Source organism: Dendrobium catenatum, unplaced genomic scaffold, assembly GCF_001605985.2.
Source record: "Dendrobium catenatum unplaced genomic scaffold, ASM160598v2 fragScaff_scaffold_43, whole genome shotgun sequence".
Taxonomy (NCBI): Eukaryota; Viridiplantae; Streptophyta; class Magnoliopsida; order Asparagales; family Orchidaceae; genus Dendrobium; species Dendrobium catenatum.
Window position 1 is genome coordinate 981,862 of NW_021318505.1, and position 18,963 is coordinate 1,000,824.

Here is an 18,963-nt window from a genome sequence, read left to right on the forward strand (position 1 = left end):
GAAAAGAAATGAGAAGGGTGGAAAGAGAAGAAAGGAAGGGTTTTGAAGGCCAAACTTTGAATATTGCCCATCTAGTTAGTTGAAAAAAAATTTCGGACCTGAGGTCGACAACTCATACCCTATTTTTGATTTTAATTCCGAAGTGTTTATAAAGAAAAATGCTTTTAAATGTGTTTTTCATGAGTTTGAGAAGCTTTTGCCAGATTGACTATAAGAATGTAAGATTTCACCAATTGGCTCGTTTTGTATGAAATTATGATGATTCTAAAAAATGGTGGCATTTATAAATCTCTGTACAGTTAGTAAAGTGCATTAATTTATCATTTTATATATCCTCTGTGAAATTTGTAGAAAACTTTATATAAGCACCTAAAATTTTAGGCTTTTGATAAAATTAGCTTTAATTTATATACATGCTTTGAATTTCTTAATTATATATTGCATTTACATTATCATGTATTTCTTAACATTCTGGAGCTCTATTGTAAAGAAAAGTAAGTATCGTTGGAACTCATTGATGTGGGCCCAATGTCGATATATCTCTGTGTTTTGTTATTCTATTATGTTCTGACTCTAAAATGGCTATGATCTGCTCCTGCTTCAGACAAGTGGGAGGTGAATGTTGGGAGTTATATGTGGGCATTAAGACGTGCGTTCTGCATTCATTTTTATATGAAAAGTGGTATACTCAAATTGTAAAGTAAATGATACTTTTTATTATTTTTTTTATTTTTTTATTTTATATTTTATATTGTGAAGTGAACTCTATTATGGGGGGAGGGTGGCATACTGAGTTTTATACTCACCATGTTGTTTATAATAATTCAGATAAGGCTAAGAGTTCTTCTGAGTAGACTGAGTCTGATAGGAAGTAGGATATATGATTGTGAAAAGGTACACATACTTTTATAGTTTAGATTAGATTTTAATTTTATTGAAATTATTGTAATCTGGATTATTTCGATTTAATTATTTTAAAAGGAATATTATGTATATACTCTCTAGATATGCATTCTTTATGGTTTGAGACGATAGTTAGCTGTTATGAAATAATAAATTACAAGAGTATATATTAGCAATTAAATAGGAAAAGTAGGTGTAAATTTCTCTTAACAGGTTATACCAATTCTCTTGGCAGTCATTCACCACCAGAGCAGATTTTCTTGCAGTGGAATTTAATTTGATGATTTCATGTTTATGTGATAGTTTTATTTGTATTTCTTTAGAGTTTGGGTAGTTTTAATTTCGAGTTGTCATTTTCAATTTCATTCTAATTATTGTTGTTCGTATTTCATTTTTATCGTCTTTATCATAATTTTATTAATAAAATGAAATGTTAGTTCACTTTCTATTTGTATCTCTTATATATCATGTTTATATTATTTGTATGTGAACTTCTCTTGTGGGTACAATTTTGTTTCATATCTACTCATCATGTCCCATATTACTGAAGTGTATCACCTTTCAAATCAAAGGTGTGATAGAGTGGTATCAAAGTCATATGTTTTATTTTTACTATTTCTTATTTCCTAAGGATTGGGAGCTGAGATAGATCAATTATCTTATATTATTTATTTAATCATCGTTATTATTATGATTATACGTATTTTTTATTTATTTTATTTATATTTACATAAAATGTTATTAATGTGAAGAGGTAACAGTCTTTAATCACCCACCTACTTTTAATGAGATGGTTAGACTATTTGAATAGGATGCATGCATGACTGCATGAATATGAGAAGTGATTGTTAAGTTCCCAAAAGAGTATAATGTGGTTATGACTGCTTTCCAATTATGTACGTGAATGTGTAAGAAATGGTGGGATAGCCACCTATGTAACAGTCTTTAATCATATATGGTAGCTGCATTGGTAAAGTATAAAAGATTATTTCTGGAGCAGTACTTTCAACGGAAGACTGCACAAAACTGATGAACAACTTAAGAAAAGTAGAGGAAGGAATAAAGACTATTAAGGAATATGAATCCAAGTTTGTTAGAATCATCATATTTATTCCATGTATTAGAAAACATGTGCACTACTAATAAATTAGGCTTTTACATCACATTTTTTAACCTACAGCAGCGGTTTAAACAGTTGCAATATTATTTGAAGCGGTTTACAAACCGCTGCACATCCGCCGCATCTGCTTTCGTTGGTAAGGCTTTAGCAACGGTTTTGTAAGTGCTGCTGTAGAAAGGCTAGCGGTTTGGAAGCGGTGCTATAGAGATGCTATAGCAGCGGTTTGGAAGCATAGCTATAGAGATGCTACAGTAGCTGTTAGGAAGCGCTGCTATAGGAAAGCTATTGCATCAGTTTTAACAGGTGTTAAAACCGCTGCTAAAGGGTATGAGCGATTAAAAAAAATATAATGTGAAAAAAATCATTTTTATTATTAAATAATACATAAACAATGTCAAAATTGATGCTTCAACATATATAGAGTTAAATGAATACAACCAGTTCTCAGTGGCTAATACAAAGACTTAAAATATACAGGAGTGAATACAAAAAAAAAAATTTACTAGCAACCACAACAGCTCATGTGATCCAACTCTCTCTTCATCAGTCCCTTGACTAGCAATCACTTGTTCAACCCTAAACCCTTGCTTGATTAATCTGAAAAGAAAAGAAATATAAGCTTATATTAACTACAAAGTATATTATAATTTTATAAGAATATAATATATTAAAAAATTTATACTTGCTTCAAACACCTTAAGGCAAAACCTCTACGCGTGCTGAGGTAAGAAAAAGTTGCAAGCAAAGAAATGTTAAGCCTCACATCCCCACGGACCATGACAGATTTTTGAAATCTGTTGTTAGGAGATGCCTGCAGCCATCAAAAATACCTGCAACCATCACACAACTGCATTCAGTCGAACCTCCCACGCCAGCATCGGTACACATCAGAGTTGGTTTAGCAGTAAAAAAGTAGTGTCAGATAAAAGAAATATCAACCAATAATCTTGAGAAGCTTAAGAATACAAACAAACATTGCTTTTTTCCATTTTACCTCTGGCTGGTAATTTATCGCTAAAACAACTTCAGTTACCCCTACCTCCTTCAGAGCTTCAATCTGGAGATGGCCAAATTTGTTGAGGAGTCCAAGGCAAAGTGTGTATGCGCCTTTCTGCAGGAGTTGAATGATGCTGTTAAAGCCAAATTTGTTGAGGAGTCTCCTGAAGCTCTAATAAAAAGAAATCCTTCGTTCTTTTCTCTGTTTACTCTAGTAATAGCGACTCAGGTACCCAGGTATGCTAGCAATCCTTACACCCCTTTTGTAATCCATCTTGCCTGATGCTATTTCATGATCAATATTTTAAAAAGCATTAGTCTTCCTAGGTGAAGAACCCACATTAAGGTTAATAGTATATTCCACTCGAAGAAGCATCACATGCTTTTCCACTTGAAGGACCCACAAACTCCATAAAAAAGTTAGTAAAATCAGAACTGGGCAATAATGGCACCAATGAAAAGCCAAAAAACATAATGATTATTTCAAATTGACACCACTGAGTTTGACCTGTTAATTAAAAGATTACTAAAGAGCCTTTAAATCAATTCTACTGCATTTTGATAATAATTTATATGTTAAAGAGCTTTCATTAGAGCTGAAAACAAATGTTAGACAAATGAGATTAGTATAAAAGGCACAATTTAATAATATCACAAACCTTTCTTGCCCTCGCCCTGTGCTTTAGCCATAGCAAGAAGTTCCTTTCTATTTTTTCCATTAACGCGAGACATATCCTATGACATGTACAATAAGAATTTTGAGGATTATACTTATAACTATAAAAGAAACATCAATATATGGAGAGTCAAATACCGGAAGAGGATAGCTTGGAGAATTCATGTACAAGGCGGTATAATGGTTGATGCATTGTTTCTTTATTCTTCGTATCAACATGCTCAGCCAGTTCAGCCCAGTTTCCCAACCCATACATTTCTATACCCTCAAAAGCACGTGAAACGGATTCCGTGAGTTGCATTATGGAAACCAGCATAGTTGTGATGGAATACTTATCATATCAACAATGAGAAAATACCTCAAGAAGAAGTATTTCCTCATCTGCGTTCCAGTCCTGACAAATAAGGGGGAAAGACAAGTTGTCCTGCCATTTTGAAAAAAATTATTATTTCAAGTAATAAGACCAAATACATTCTTGAAAACTTCAATCTCAAAATAGCCATCCAAATACTTTTTTGAGTTTTATTCAAGAACAGGATCATAGTATCAATTAATTATTTGGATCCGGTTAGCTAATATGTTTCACAAATCACAACTGCCTCCTAATCTGTTTCACAAATCACAACTGCCTTTTATATATTCGTAATGGCCTTTGCCTACATATTCTCTAACCGTACTTGATCTCTGAAAACTAGAAAATAAATTAAGGAGCATACACAACAAACTAGTACAATCACAAATCTAAGAAAATCAAACAATACTAATGTCACACTGTACCAACAGAACCATGATAGGAAGTAGCAAGTCACCATTTTGAACAACATTAACTTTAAAAGGGGATATAATTAAAAGACTTAAGAGAAAAAAGGATGAATACACCTCTGCTGAAATATTCTCCCTCTATGATATCACTACACACACTAATACAGCTACAATTTCATGTTCAAACAAAAGAGGCGAGGGGCCAAAAGATCTGTTGGTGGATAGACATTTCAACTAAGCTTTGGGTTAAAATATACTTCAAAAAACACAGGAGCTAGTACCACACTCAATAAACCAAAAAAATAATGATACAATTCAAGGGGGTGTCTACAGGTGACTAAATGTACCAACATACATATATGTGTGCTACATGAACATGATTGACATGCATTTACTGAACATAAGTGCATAAACACAAGAGTGCAAGATGCACTGATGCACGCTCACTCGAATGCACATATGCAAATTGATGGAAGAACAATAGAACACTTACATCATCAAGCAACCAAAACTCTTCTTCTTCTTAAAAATCTCCCATTTCCTTGGAGGTTGGAGAACAACTTAGATTGCAATATAAAAACAGATTTGACATTCTAACAAAACCAACATTATGACAATAAATCATACACCTCAAACAATACCTCGGAATTTGCATGTTATATCTTACCTCGGAATTTGCATGTTAAGGAAAGTAAGCAGTTGAGCCAATCTTATGGCCCACAAGCAGATTATGTAAATAAAAAAACATGGGAGTTTGAATACCTCATTTCTCCAACACTTCCATCACCATATTTAGCTGATTACAATGAACTATCACTATGAGCCGAACATAAAATCAAAATTACTATCTAGATAAAAATATTTAAATTACATCGAAATATTAAATTACTATCTAGAGCCGAACATAAAATCAAAATTCTTAAAATATTTCAAAACAAAACATCGTGTCCATTTATGCTGTCTTCCCTTCTTCTACACCTTGGATGTCAATTAGAAGAAAATTGATCATTATCTTCCTGTTATTAACATAGAAATAATCAGTCAAAATGAAGGTGATAAATAAATTAATAAATGAAACTATTTAATTTTTTAATTTTACATATCATAGTTGAGCTTCCTGGTAGTGGATGTTGTCCCTGGTAATTTTTCATGAATTGTCTCACTTCACTTTGCAGTTTTTGCACCACCGCCTCAAGTAGTACAACTCGCTCAAGTGCAATATTGATTCCACTGCTGTTGCCTGGAGTCGTGGTGCTATAAGAGAAATATCTGCTCTGAGTGACACCAAAACCCTGTGTTCGTACCCTCCCTGAGTGTTCTGGCCCCATGATTATCTTGAAGACTTTCTCATTGGCTTCAAAATTTCCATCTTCTAGCGTCAACCCTTCCTCGGCAAGCATTTCACAAGCATGTAACTAGATTTAGAAAAAAATATATACATAGTTAGCATTCATTAAATCAATCATGTGAAATGCTTACGATTTTACCCATTTTTGTCCGGCCTCCTCAGATGATCATGATCCATCTTTATGCTTGCGATTGATTTTTCCATAATAACAGGCGATCTTGTATAAACTACAATAACTGAAATTTAATTTTCTTCATAAAAATATAAACATATTGCTCTTTTGATTACGTACCGTTTCTTCCTGTCTCCTTATACAGCTCACCCGACCCATCGTATGCGGACACTTTTGTTTTTTTGCATTTTCCGCATTTCTTGCTGCCCTCTCCTATAACAAATAATCATATCTTAATTTCATTTTTGAAAAAAAAATTAACACAGTTTATTTTGTTAACTCACCTTATCTTGGGGTTGTGACCACTTATTAACTAGTTTGCACCACTGCACTGGTTCTACTCCTGCAGAGACAGCCTCCATGATCTCTTATACTGGTCTACTATCCCAATGTTCTGCTTTCAAATTGGTTTTATAATTGCGCCACTTGACACCAATAGAATGTAACATCCAATATTTTATATTTGCAGGGAAATCAAATTTAGCCTAAAAAATGTTAAATGATTTTAATTATCAAACAGACATAAATAACATTTGACTATTTGTTATTAGATTTACCTATACTTCAGCTAACATCCTTTTTTTAAAGGGTTCCATGCCTTTATTACGCCAAACTGAGAATGAGGTCGGTGCCAGAATAGAATCTCTAGCTACAACCCCTAAGTATGAACAAAGCAGAATAGACTTTGGTATATTACATGGCACCATATTCTCATTGACTTCAATGTGAACCCGTGTACTTGGTGGCATGCTTTGTATGTCTGCACAAGTAGTTCGGCCTCTCTTTTTTATCTGAGCACCCTCATCATATGAAAAAATAAAGATGTGAAAGGCAATTATATTAATAAATTATTGAAATCGATATATATAAATAAATATTTAAGTGAACAAAAACCTATGAGCCAAATTCCATCCGCTGGTGGCACCTGCCGTCTTAAATATTCAGATGACTGACTCGGGGACTGTTCATTGTTATTGTAGTCATTAGCATTGGATGAATTTGGAAGGACCGGATTCGATGTATTATTAGAAGTTCTACTAGTCTGCTCTACATTGGAAGATCCTCGATGTGTAACCTTTTTAGCACGTCTGAATGAGGCACTTCTTGTCATTTCTATTAGTATGAACAAAAAAATAAGGACAATTATTAAAATATCATACACACATGCAACCAATATCAGCTGTATGATCTAGAATATATTTTAAATCATTATACTCAATTTTATAAAACACCTGAAAGAATAGAAACAAGATGAAATAGATTTCTATAAAAAATTTGGCAGGAATTTGTACCATGATGGATCCTGACAAAATGATCCTGTAATAAAATAAGTCAGGCATATCTTTAGAGCAAAAACCTGATGACACACATGGAACACGAACAAAATACCATCTCCATGTGTGTTCCTAGATGTAAGCAGTGAGATCATTATGGACAGATCCAGTTGATCTGCTAGTGTCACTATGTTTGATACTGGTCTTTATTTGCGTGCTTCCAACATCAATCAGTGACTGAGGATCTTTATGATTGGCAAGCATATTTCATTAAAAGAGTTCATAGTTTCTTGTCCTCCTTACAGGAAATTAACGTGATCTAGTTTGTGTAGATAATATTCTCTGGCATTATATTTTGGTATCATGAAGGCATATTAAATATGTTCATTTTTTAGAAAAGAAGAATAGCTATGTATGCTATTGGTGCATCTTGCATTATCTGAGTATGAGTATTTGAGTGTGTATGCGTGGTTTTTGCTGCATCTCATCTAGAGAAGCCATTTTGTCCTTAAGCATTATGTATATGAAAGTTAAAAAAAGAAGCCATTTTGTCCTTGTTGTTTTTGTTTTGAAGGTTTTCTTTAATATCCATCCAAGTCTGATGCTCTCATGCTTTCATCTAGGTTCCTGAGGTCTTCTGCTATGCTCAGAAGGCAGTGTTGCATCCAACTTCCCCACTTTTTGACTAAGAAACACAATCTTTGAAGCCTAGATGTGTGAGGGCTTTAAAACGGATATTTATTTTATGCGACCATGACAGAGATGGTGCCCTGAGTGATGCAGAATTGAACGATTTTCAGGTTTCGTAATCTTTTATATATTGTCCCAATTGCATCTGTTTCATTAAACAAACACGTTAATCTTGACATCACTCTGTTGCTTTTCTCATCAGGTTAGATGTTTTAATGCTCCTCTCCAACCTTCTGAAATTGTTGGTGTCCAAAAGGTTGTACAGGAGAAAATGCCTGAAGGTGTCAACGAACATGGCCTTACCTTAACTGGATTTCTTTTTCTTCATGCCCTTTTTATTGAAAAGGGCAGTCTTGAAACTACTTGGACAGTTTTTAGAAATATCCTCTCATTCAAGTTTTAAAACTAAACTAATCATGCAATAACTTCCCCCTCTCCTTAACCTTTGGAATTAGGTAAGACCAAATTCAAATCACCAAGTAAAAATAAATCAAGAAGAAGAACTAAAAATGCAGGTTATTACAGGATAAAAAAAATAACAAGAAGATTAGCAAACAAAATAAAATAACAAACTAATATAAATCTTACCCAATGTTTGCTTAATTTTAGGTATGATTCAAGAAGTAAAAGGTGAAGAAGAGAGCGACGAACGACAGAATGGCGAAGTTTTGTTAGAAGGGAAGCAGATGCGTCGGCGTTGGTGTCGGTGTCGCTGTCGGCTTCGTCGTCAACGTTGGATTTGGCGTCACCCTCGGCGTCGTCGATGGTTGGGGAGGAGGCGGCTGCGGAGGATGGAGGTCGCTCATTGAGGAGATCGTGAGAGGCCCAGATGACGTATAAAACGAGCGTCGGCTTCGGCGTCAGCGCCGTCGACAACGGAGATCGCGCTCGGAGAAGGCGGATCGCTCGCGCTCAGAGGAGATCGCTCGAGAGAGGTCGCTTGGAGAAGTTCGCTCGAGAGAGAGTTCGGGACGAGGTACGCTTGGAAGCTAGGGCTTATTTCCAATCGCGGTATTTGGCGCCTTAATTTTCATTTGCGCCAATTAATAACATAGTAAGAAGCGGTTTAAGACCGGTGTGATTTCCTGTCTATAGCAGCCATATTTAATTTGCTGCTAACAAATGCTGCGAAAAAGATATATTTTTAGTAGTGGTGGGATGCCCCAATAATCAAATTTAGAAGAATTATCTATTTTATCTTCTTAATTAATCAACCAAAGTTTCTATAAATCATCAAAATAATAAATCTACATATTTAGTTAAAGCAACTAATAATTATATATCTCAAAATAATTCAATATATTTATTCTCCAAATCAATATACAATAGTAAGGAGATTAGTACAATTACTATTCTATCACAAACTCCCGACTACAAAAATAAGAGAAAATATAAACAAAATTAAAAGAAAAATCTGAGGATCTTTGTTAATCTCACTCCAACTGAACCCTGGCCCCTTTCTAAAAAATATGTAAAACCATAAATTGAGCTGACAGCTTAGTATGTTACCAAAATATACAATTGAAATGAATGCAAGGCAATATGAACAATATGCATGTACTCATTCAATCACTATCAATATAAACATATAATTGTAAAAGCATATAACAATCAATCACATAGTCACATATCATATGATCAATAAGTATCAGTATAATTATAGTAGTGATATGTAACCAATTGAACATATATAAAAGGCCAGTAAACTCTACAATTCATATACCTATTTATTAAGAACAATTATATCAATCTCAGTTCAGGAAATTTGTATACCTATAATAGCTAAATGCATATCACATAGTGTCTATTATATGCATGTACATCATGTAAATCATGTGATTCATATATATCAAAAGACTTTGTATCAATTATATGAGTCTTATCATATATTTGTATCTGTCAAAGCATATATCTTATATAAATTATATCATGTCAATTATGTAATTTATCAAATACATTCCTATCATATGCATATATAAGTGCTATAAGAAAGAAAAATCATCCAACTATCTATGATATTTTTCCTGTATTTTGTCCTGTTGGTCAATCCTACACGAATCAGTCTCAATTACAAGTCATTTCGGTCAGGTGGCTTTTATATCAAAAGTCATCACTTTCTATCCGGTGGCATATCATACTGTATCCTTATGTCTCCCTTTTTATATTATTATTTTAAAGGAAAGTCTGCCAGTCCATCCTCCTATACAGGGTAATATATCTTTAGCCAACCTAAATAAGTCAATCATATATGGCTAACATTTCTTACATACACATATTTCACAACATATATAATAAAATAAACATATATAATAACACGCTCAATATTCATTTCACTGCATCATCTTAATACATATAAAATTTATATATAAACAAAAAAAATAGTGAAATTTATAAGAAAATGTAGTAGCCACTTTTTGATATGAATGTATCTAAAATAGCCAAATTATAACAGTTACGCATGTCATAAAGAATATAATATAGTTTTAATAATTAGTTTACATATTTTTAAATTTATCCAAATTACCCAAATTACAATATTTTCCCTAAATTATAAAAATACCAAATAAAAATTCAAGATATTCCTATCAAAATGCTCATATTGACAACATCTACTACATTCTAAAAATCATGCGGTGGAAGTTTTACCAATAAAAAATTATCCTCGTTGGTCGGTAATAAAAATGTAAATTTAATAAAAAAATATCAAATTATTGAAATTATAAATAGGATAATGATTCCTTACAATGAGATGTGCAAATCTCCCAACATGATCGAAGAAATAAAATTGCTCTACATACTCCAAATCCTAAGTTCTCTTTTCTCTCTCCTCAGTTTTGCTTTCAGATTTCCCTAACTAATCTCTATTAGCCGAAATGAATATGGAAAATGGATTTAAAAAGGTTTTAATGATTTTGCTAGTAACTTTGGATATTTTGATTAAAATAATAATATAATATTATATAATTAATTTAATCAATTCAGTATAAAATTTATATAAATTCTTTTGGGCTTCAAATAGTATAAAAAATATTCATAAAATAATACATTTTATAAAAAAATTTATGGTTATATCAATTTGCAAAAAGGACACCAAGCGGTCTTAAAATCCCTACTTGTACCAACAAATGTCAAATTCATAACGATTTGCACCAGCAGCAAAATAATTATGAAAAAATTATTATAATTAAAACATAATAATATCTATCTTATGAAAAAGTTAATTTTCACTGACTTATAATGACTTCAACAATAATTTTTTAACTGGATTAAAATTTGGTTTATTACAACATGAATTTTAAAAAACTCTATAACTTCCTTCTCAGTTTGAGAGAAGATATTAGGATGCATATTGAGAGAGAAGATATTAGGATACATATATCCATGATAAAATGCATTATATTTAGAGAGATGGTGGATAGTGTTATATATGTTGAAATAGAAATTAATGTTTGCGAAGAGATGGAACATGGGAAATGAAAGAGCACATACATTTCAAACACAAGTGATTCACAAAAAAGTAGCATAATAATCATCATGGTCTTAAGATAAAGAGTAAGCAACAAAAGACACTTTAGATAAGGCAATTTAACTTTTGGGAAATGTTTTAACTATAATATACTGATCACAAAATTAAAGATTGTCCTCTCAAGACTCAAGAGCAATATGATTTGATAGTAACACGAAATAATAATTTCAAACTTCAACATATAAATGGGTAACTAAAATCATTTGGAGGTCAATATCACAAAAAAAAAGGGATATAGTAGGCAATACAATATTATCTTTAGCCTCATCAATAATCAAAAGTAGTTCTGGCACGTCAGCCATATCAATGGCATCCACCTACATTACAGTACCAGCAACCCCAACTTTCAATGTTATCTAAATAATAATAGCTAATGGTATAATATCAACCATCACAACCTCAGCCTTAATAATAGTCATAATAGGCAATTCCATCTTGAGTATTTGTTTTAACCAACAAGAGGCGCACGAAGCTCCTAAAGTGGTGACATATATCATTTATATTTTTAAACAATTAGTAAGTGTTTGTTTAAATCTAAGGCATCACATTCATTCAATTCATATAAATTTGCATCAATCATATCAATATCACATTTGTAATCTCATTTTCTCTATTATTATGCCATCAATTTCATCTATGATAGTTACTCTCAGTATGTTCATGATTGTGACATAAAAAATACATATATAATTTTAATACTCATTTTATTCTCATTCGCTGAGTTTGATGCAATATTGGATGTGGACTAGTTATCATGCCGTAATAGATTATTATAAGAGAAGATGAAATTTTTATATATTTGGAATAGTACTTTTTTAACTTCAATGGTGTTAGGAGAACAATATTTGTTTTAATTTTGAAGTTTGTTTTCAATAGAGATCCTGAAAACTTTTTAACTATCTCTGTTGCAATAGATCTTAAATTTTAATAATCATTAGGGTTCTCTACATCAGCAAATGCATGAGAGTTGTGGAGCTGCAAACACTCATCTTCCTTTATGCCATTTAATCTATATGTTTTCCCTGCCTCTAAATCTCAATGATTCTCCCTTCCATTGCAGCCTGGAACATTTGTACTTTTAATAGCCAAGACAGGGTTCTATGTTGTAAGAATTTGGTTAGCAATGCTAGTTTTGATATGCTCTGTATATTAGAGAATAGAATTAATATCTCTACTCTCTCTGAGCCCTGGTTTCGCATGACCCATTCTATTTTTTGAGAATGAAGATAGCTTTAACAATTTTGAGCTTTTGGATCTGAGCCATACTTGTATCAAATGCAATAAAGCTAGAATCAATTTTGACCCCATTTTTGTTTATGATCAAATGATATGTGGGACTTCTTTTCTGCTCTGTGTCATCTATGCTACTAACTCGCAATATGAGTGTGTTATTATGGGATCATATCAGAAACATCTCTTCATCTGCTTCCCTTCCTTGGGTGGTTCTTGGAGACTTTAACTACTGCAGATTTTCCACTACGAAAGTGGGTGGAAATGAATTTCATAATAGTATATTGTGGGACTTTAACTCTCTCATTTTTTATATTGGTTTGAAAGAGTTAGCCTTTGTTGGTTCTTTCTATACTTGGTTCAATCAACGTGTGGAGAATTCTATTCATATTAAGCTTAAAGAGTCTTAGTGAATGATGCTTGGATGGAGTTATTCTCTAGTTCTTACTACAATGTTTTAAGCCCATCATGCTCTGATCACTCTCTTATTGTCTTGCATTCCCTCTATAGGAGGCAAACTATTCATAAATTTCTTTATAAAAATTTCTGGGCAAAAAGGAGGTTTTTTGTTTTTTGGGAGGTCCTGACCTTTGTTTTTGGAGAACCACTTGATAGAATAATTAAATATAATAATTATGTTAGTTGTTGCAATAATTATTTAAGTATATATATTTAATTATATAAACCATTAAGTAGCCCATATATTTGAATTATTGAAATTTAATTATTTATATTTAAATCCTATTAGTCAAGAAGTTATAATTTGATCAATCATTTATGGACAATTTAATTAAATAACTTATATGAGTGTTTATTATAATTAATCCATAGGAAATAACTACCGATCCTCTCTCTCCCTCATTATGGGAGTTAGTTTATTTCATAGAGAATTAACTCATGAAAGAAAAAAGTGAAAGGGAAAAGAGTGAGAAACCATAGTTCGGAATTCAACATGAATCAATGTATATTTTCTTCCAATTAAAATCTTGTGAAAATTATTTTATTTAAGATCTTGTGGATTTAAGATTTATGTAAATTCATGTTTTCATTTTGATTTTTTTTGCATAATTTATAATGCGAGTTCTTGCAAGAGTTAGATAACTCATAATTCATGTTGCGAGTTCTTGCAAAAGTTAGAGAATTTAATTTTACATATTGCGAGTTCTTGCAAGACTTAGAGAACTTAAATCTTACACCACAAGCTGGGAATCTTATTGTTGATTTCTATAAGAAGTTGGATAAGTTGAAGGATATCATTAAATATAAACATTGGGCTTCTACTGACTCTCCCTCAGTTTCCTACTCTAATTTAAAAGAAAAACAACGGGCTTAGCTTCTTGCAACTTGAGGCTGATCCTTTGAACACCACTTTAAATTCTAATCTCAAACTGATTAACTCTCAAATATTTGAATTTGCTGATGGCTGGTCTTCTTGGACTATCCAACATGCCATAGCTAAATAGTTATCCCTGTTGATCTTGAATTTGTCAAGCCTTTAGTCAAAGGGGTTGACTTGGTCAAATTGACCAAGCCAGGCCCCAAGACCACCTTCTTTAGGTTTCATGGGTCAGACCAAGTCTCTTGAGCTCAGACCCATGCCATGGGTCAACCTGGTTGACCAGGTCAACTTGGGTTGACCCAAATTGACCCAAACTACACATGTTTGATCTCAAATCAATTTCATAGCTTCTCGAGCTCAAATCCCACCCCCCTTGGGTTCAATGGGTCAGACCAAGTATATTGAGCTCAGACCCATGTCTTCGATCAACCTGATTGACCAAGTCAAGACAAGTTGACCCATTGAACCTTAATGGATCTAATTCAAGTTCTAATTCAATCCTAATCGATTCCAAACCCTTCTTGAGCTCAAACCCCATCCCTTGGACTTATTTGACCAGGTTGAGCAAGTCAACCCTTGACTTGATCAACCCAAGTCTCTATTCGATCAATTTGACCTATTTAAGTCCAAATTAACCCTATTTGAAGCATCTAAACCATTCATTTTGCTCCCTTGGTTCAAATCCCGTCCAAATCACTCTTTCACTCTTCTATTTATCCCTAGGATCGATCTTGGGCGTTGATGATAAGTCTAGGCCTTTAAATAGGAGAGATAAGGGTTTATTTGGGATCTTTTTTTGAATTCTCTCTCCCCAAGCCTTCATAGCCCAGGAGATTTTATGTGAGAGTCCCCTTAGAGCTCCTCCATCTTCCTCAAGCCAAAGACTTCCGGTCAAAGCCGTCGGCAATGATCTCCCGGCGAACCGAAGGTCAAAACTTTCCAAGGCTTCTTCCAAGGAGAATCAAAGCTTGGTTTTAATTAGGGAATCATACGAGGACAATCCACAAGCTCAACCGTTCAAAGAAATTGAAGATCCAACAGTTAGATTCCCTTAAAACCCCTAGCATAGGTGACTACACATATGATAAAATAGCTTTTTGAAAAGCCGATTTTAGGCCAAATGATCACCCCCCCCCATGATTTCTATTCATGTTTAGAACTTATATTTAAAATTTCATAAAAATCCATCAATTCGTTTGTGAGAATGAGCAAAAAAATCCTTTTATCGTTTCAGATCGTGCAGGGCTCATGCAATAAGTGGTATGAACGTTGATCTTGCAATCAACGATCCAGATCTTGTCTTTCCGCCCAAGTAGCCGACCGCGGAAGCCCTCAATTGGATCAAGAATTCATCCAACTCAATCTCAACTATTGATCCAGCACAACGCGAGATCGAGCAGCGTACGCCTAATGCTGACTAGTTTAAGTAATAGCGCGTGGGTCCCGGCAGTTAAATGCCAATGATTGCCGGCGGCGCAATCTTTAGAATTTAATGCCAATGTCGTGCAATCATAGGCCGCAACGTCACCTGATAGCCGTTGGATTTTCATTTAAATTAATTTTAATTAGTTTAAATGATTTCTTAATTACGAGAGCTTCAAAAAATTATTAAAAATTTTATTTTAATCCAAAAATTAAGTGTAATATATCAAAATTTTCAGAAAAAAAAATGCCATCTTTATTTTAAAATAAAATTTATTTTTAAATTTTATATATATATTAAATTATTATTAAAACATTCATTTTCATTATTATTATTTTTATTATTATTATATTCTTTTAAGTTTTTTTAAAAATTATTTATTATTATTTTATTATCATTATTATTTTTAAATAATTATTTTATAATTATATTTCTATTTTTTAAAAAATAAAAAAATTATTTTAATTATTTAAATCTAATTAATTATTATTTTTTCTATTTTAAATATTTTTCTTCATTAATTAATTACTTAATTATTGATTAATAATTACTTAATTTTAAAATTTATTTATTTTCCTAAATTACAAAATTATTTTTATTAAATTATTCTAAGTTCCTGAAACTTTAAATTTTTATTTTAATTTGATCTAACAATTACTTTTAAATAATAATTACTTCAAATTATTTTAAAATACCCTTTTAGTGCATTAAACTTCAAAAATTCATGAGTAATTTTTGTTTCAAATTGGATTTGTTGCGTAATAATATCGTTCTTTTTAGAAAATTATGAGTTTTATTTTAAAATTATTTATAGGGGCCAATTTTGCTTTTTCTAGTTGATTTCTATATTACTTGATTAATTGGCTATTTAAATAATATTTGAATAATCATTATGATAATTATTTTGAAAATATAAATTACTTTCAAATTATTTTGAATCCCCCTTTGGGTAGCCAGTGGATCTTACATATAATTATGTATTTATATGCATTTAACTATTTTTTAATTACATTATCTTTTAAACTTATTAATTTATTATAAGTATTTTTTTAAAATTATTTTAAAACTATTTATAATTAAATCACTAATTTTTGGAAGATCCACTTTGTGGGATTTTAAACATTAATAGTTCTTATGAAATGCATCATGGAGAGGTGGATTGGTGGATGATTGAGTCTCAATCATTCACTAATCACAATGTTAATTAAGTGTACTTAGTCTTCTTTTTATCGTTCTTTCGCATGTGTGGGATGCACGATCACTTAGCTTAGGCCCTCCTAGATCTAAGGATTTGGTGTGTTTATTATTTTCATGCATTTCCTCATGGTTCCCTAAGGGTTAGTCTCGAACACTTGATTCAAACCCATTTAATGTAGCGACGCCCTAAGGACAATAATTAAGGACCCATCTAGCAAACTTAGAAATATTATAAGAGCTAAGATAGATCTTTGATTGACATGAAAATTTCAAGATTTAAACTTAGTGGTATCTTAAATCTTCCAGAATTTTCTAGAATTTTTTAGGATCCATTTGACCCCTTAATTAATAAACCCTAATTTACTCATTAATTAGGCCCCAAAAACTTCAGAAAATTCTAATAAATCCATTTTAATTCAAAAAATTTCCCATAATCCCTTAAACTCTCCAGAATTCAGCCCTTAACGTTAGATAATTAGGTTTCTTAGTTGAACTTTAATCTAAACCCTAATTCAATCTTAATTAAAAATTACATTTTTACCCTTATTAAATTATAAAAAATTCTAATTTTTCCAAACATTTGGTAACACTTCTTTAGGTTATTCCTTATCTTTGGAAGTGATTTCAATCAGTTTGGAGCTGATTTGAATCAAAACCCCAAAATTTTCCCTTAATTAAGCAATTTCGATAATTCCTTTAATTGCTCAAAACTTCTAAAATTCATAACTTGGTCTAAAAAACTCAAAATCTAGCAAATGCAAAGCCTAATTACTCCTTGTAAGGCCTAATATTTAACTAAAATGTTAAAACTCCTAAACCTAGCATATTTTCTATAGTGATATTTTGGACCCCCTCAACCTAGCGTATAGGAGGACCTTGGACCTTCTAAAATCCACTAAGGCAACTTAAACTTGAAAAATCACTATCCTAAGTATTAAAATGGATCAACAAATTAAAATTAACCAAAATGGATCCTAATATATTAATATTTAAATTTTAAATAAAGTTTCCTTTTCAGACCTTCAACAAATCTAAACTTTAGGCAACTTGAACTAACTACCCCACATAGGACCTATCCAAAACCACACAAGCCTACTACACACACAGATTTGTTAGGGCGTCACTTCTAGCTCTAGGATTAGGGCCGGTGTTTACTTTTTCTGCTTTTTTCTACTTTTTGTGATGTGATTGTGTGTGGCACGTGTGATTGCTTGATTTATTTTGGTTTGACTTGTTGTAATTAATGTGATGTTTTATCACTATATTTCCTTCTTATGATGTGATGTGTGCGTTAGATTGTCCATGGGCTAGGGCCTCTTTATACTAGCTGAATCTTATGCAGGTGGACACGCTCATGTAGCGCCAACATAAAGGGGGGCCAATAATCATTAAAAGCTTTAAATACTAACACTATTTTCTATAGATGCTCCAGAGACTGCTTAGCCCCCCTTAAGATTAAAAGAGCGTGGTCAAGCATGTTTACTTTTTTGTACTACTATTAACTGCTTGTGATGTGATCTATTAAACTACATGGGATGATTTTTATTAAGATAACCATGCAGGAGTTTGAGTCTAGATTTTTCTCTTTTAAATGTAATTTGATGTAATTATTATTGAGTTGTGAAAGTATTCAAAAGTCTGACATTTCAAATACTCGGTACCCAAAGAGAATAAGAAAGGCTCTCTCTCAGAATTTCTTAGTCATTTGGATACCCTTCTAGAGGATAAACCAGATGGAGCTTGAAGGAGACGATCCAAAGGGAGATGATCTCGGAGAAGGATGATCCACCTGAAGACGAAGACTTGAAGATAAAATGCTCAGCTTTTAAGACTTGCATCATTTATTAGGATTAGAATATAGGTTGTTGTCGGTGGAGCCTCGCCACTATTACTTTTCTACAGCCCAGGGTTATACTTATACGACACTTATCGTGGACTTTCTTACTTTACTTTTTTGGTTGATTTATATTGATGTTTATTTTCTGTGCGTAGTAGAAATTGCCTGCTTTTTTTAGGTTTCTTTTCTTGCATGTGTATGGCCTGATTACGATAGGTTCTTTAGGAATAAAACTTTTTCTACTCATAACTAATATTCAAAATTTTAAAATTTAAATAATTTAGAAACTTAATGACCTAGGGAATAGCCAGAATTGTTCGGGGTCGCATGCATATTAAATGCATTCTTCTCTCTCATTCTAATAAGATATCTCCTCGCCAGCGGGTAGAGTTAGGATAATCTGTCCTATAAGGATGAAGTGCAGGACCTAGGGAGGTCTAGTCTTTTCTAAAAAGTTATTTTTATATAAG

At 32.3% G+C, this 18,963-nt stretch overlaps 2 long non-coding RNA genes across 4 annotated transcripts; one reads left to right on the plus strand and one right to left on the minus strand.

The window, feature by feature from the left end:
* Nucleotides 1-2,377: 2,377 nt before the first annotated feature.
* Nucleotides 2,378-4,961, minus strand: LOC110108299. Of its 2 annotated transcripts, none has more exons than XR_003700288.1 (6): nucleotides 4,054-4,961; nucleotides 3,834-3,953; nucleotides 3,679-3,754; nucleotides 3,063-3,134; nucleotides 2,719-2,853; nucleotides 2,378-2,620 (listed from the first exon to the last, which is right to left on the minus strand). It is a non-coding gene; the product is annotated as an uncharacterized LOC110108299 (long non-coding RNA). The 2 variants fall into 2 exon arrangements; XR_002304478.2 differs by having other exon boundaries at nucleotides 3,834-3,960.
* LOC114579360 lies at nucleotides 3,162-13,049 on the plus strand. Of its 2 annotated transcripts, XR_003700291.1 has the most exons (3): nucleotides 3,162-3,256; nucleotides 7,875-8,051; nucleotides 8,144-13,049. It is a non-coding gene; the product is annotated as an uncharacterized LOC114579360 (long non-coding RNA). The 2 variants fall into 2 exon arrangements; XR_003700290.1 differs by lacking the exon at nucleotides 3,162-3,256 and having other exon boundaries at nucleotides 7,098-8,051.
* Nucleotides 13,050-18,963: the final 5,914 nt, after the last annotated feature.